Source organism: Triticum dicoccoides, chromosome 3A (genome assembly GCF_002162155.2).
Source record: "Triticum dicoccoides isolate Atlit2015 ecotype Zavitan chromosome 3A, WEW_v2.0, whole genome shotgun sequence".
NCBI classification, from domain to species: Eukaryota; Viridiplantae; Streptophyta; class Magnoliopsida; order Poales; family Poaceae; genus Triticum; species Triticum dicoccoides.
The window spans coordinates 465,426,343-465,427,898 of NC_041384.1; positions in this window are offsets into that span (position 1 = coordinate 465,426,343).

Genomic DNA, 1,556 nt, shown 5'->3' on the forward strand with positions numbered 1-1,556 from the left:
GGAACTTTTTTCAAATCACTAAAGTTTTTTCAAAATTGTTGAACTTTCTTTCAAATTTGATAAACGTTGTTTCAAATTCCATGATTTTTTTCAATATGGCTAAACTTTATTCAATTTTTTTGAACCTTTTTTGATAATCGATCATTTTTCCAAATTCGATGTAATTTTGAAAATCAATGAATTTTTTAAAATTGGTGAACAAATTTTCAAAATTGATAAACTTTTTCAAATTCAAGAAGTTTTTTTTATGTTTGTGAACTTTTTTTCAAAATCCGTGAACATTTTTTACATTCATGATTCTTTTGATTTTTGCTATTTATATTTTTTTGTATTTTTTCAACAATCAATGGTTATCTGTCAACTTTTTTTGAGAAAATGTTTTTCTTTGAGAAATCTCGCCACTTTATTAAATTATAGAAATGTCCATAGGTACACGGATCTGGTCATGGGGAATTCCCAGCCAACCATGGCGACCTACTTCTAAATTACAAGCGAACTTGGCGAGATTATGAGCCTCGAAATTGTGATTTCTATGCTCAAAAACATAAGAGACTAAGTCGAAGGAGCTTGTCTGTTGCGTTATTTCATGTATGATAGCTGAATGCGGACCTCCTGTCCCCTCGTTTATGTCCAGTACCACGCCTTTGCAGTCTGAAGCGCCCATCATATTTGTGAGCTGAAGATCCAGAGCCAGCGCCAACGCCTCCCTACAAGCGAAAGTTCCCAGGGTTGTGGGATCGGTGATGCCTCGATAGACTGCCTCGAAGAACCCAGATATAGTCCTGTGTGGTCTCGGCACACCGCAGAAACTGCCCCTCCACGTTTATGTCGCGCAACAGCTCCATCAACATTGATTTTTGCCAGCCCCTCTGGTGGAGCTATCCATCTCCTTGGCCCTCCGCTGATTGCTGCCGTCCGCCTGGGATGGTCCATAGGTTTTTCAATCTGCTGCAGCTCGTTGATGTAAGACGCCACAAACGAAGACGTTTGCATTGGGGACTGGAAGATCCCCTCGTGATGGCCTTCCTCCTGGCATACCATATTGCCCAAAGAGTCACAACGAGTGTTGTAAATAACTTGTTATCCAGGTCCTCATTCAAACGAAACAACTAGTTCTTTGCACTGGCTTCATCAATCTCCGCCATCTTCGCAACCAGACCGGGATCGGACAATGCCCAGGTGCAGCGACCCGAAGAACATGACACCAACGCATGCCGCCACGAATCGGGAGAGACACATAGTGGACAAGCATCACGAGTAGCCATGTTTCTCTGACTCAGGACATCCGTTGTCGGTAGAGAGTGGCGGGCGAGACGCCACAAGAAAACCCTGACTTTTGATGGTATCGTCAGGGGCCAAAGCGAGGTCCAATCGTGCTCCTCTCTATCATTGCTGGAGGACCCGCCCCTGCCTTCGAGCCAGTTCTCTGTGGTAATTTTCGTTTTGATCATGAACTTATAAGCCGAGCTCACCGAGAACCGTCCCTTCTTCTCCGGATGCCATGCCCAAAAGTCGTCTATGTTGCTTGTGCATACTGGAATTCTCAAGATTGCCTC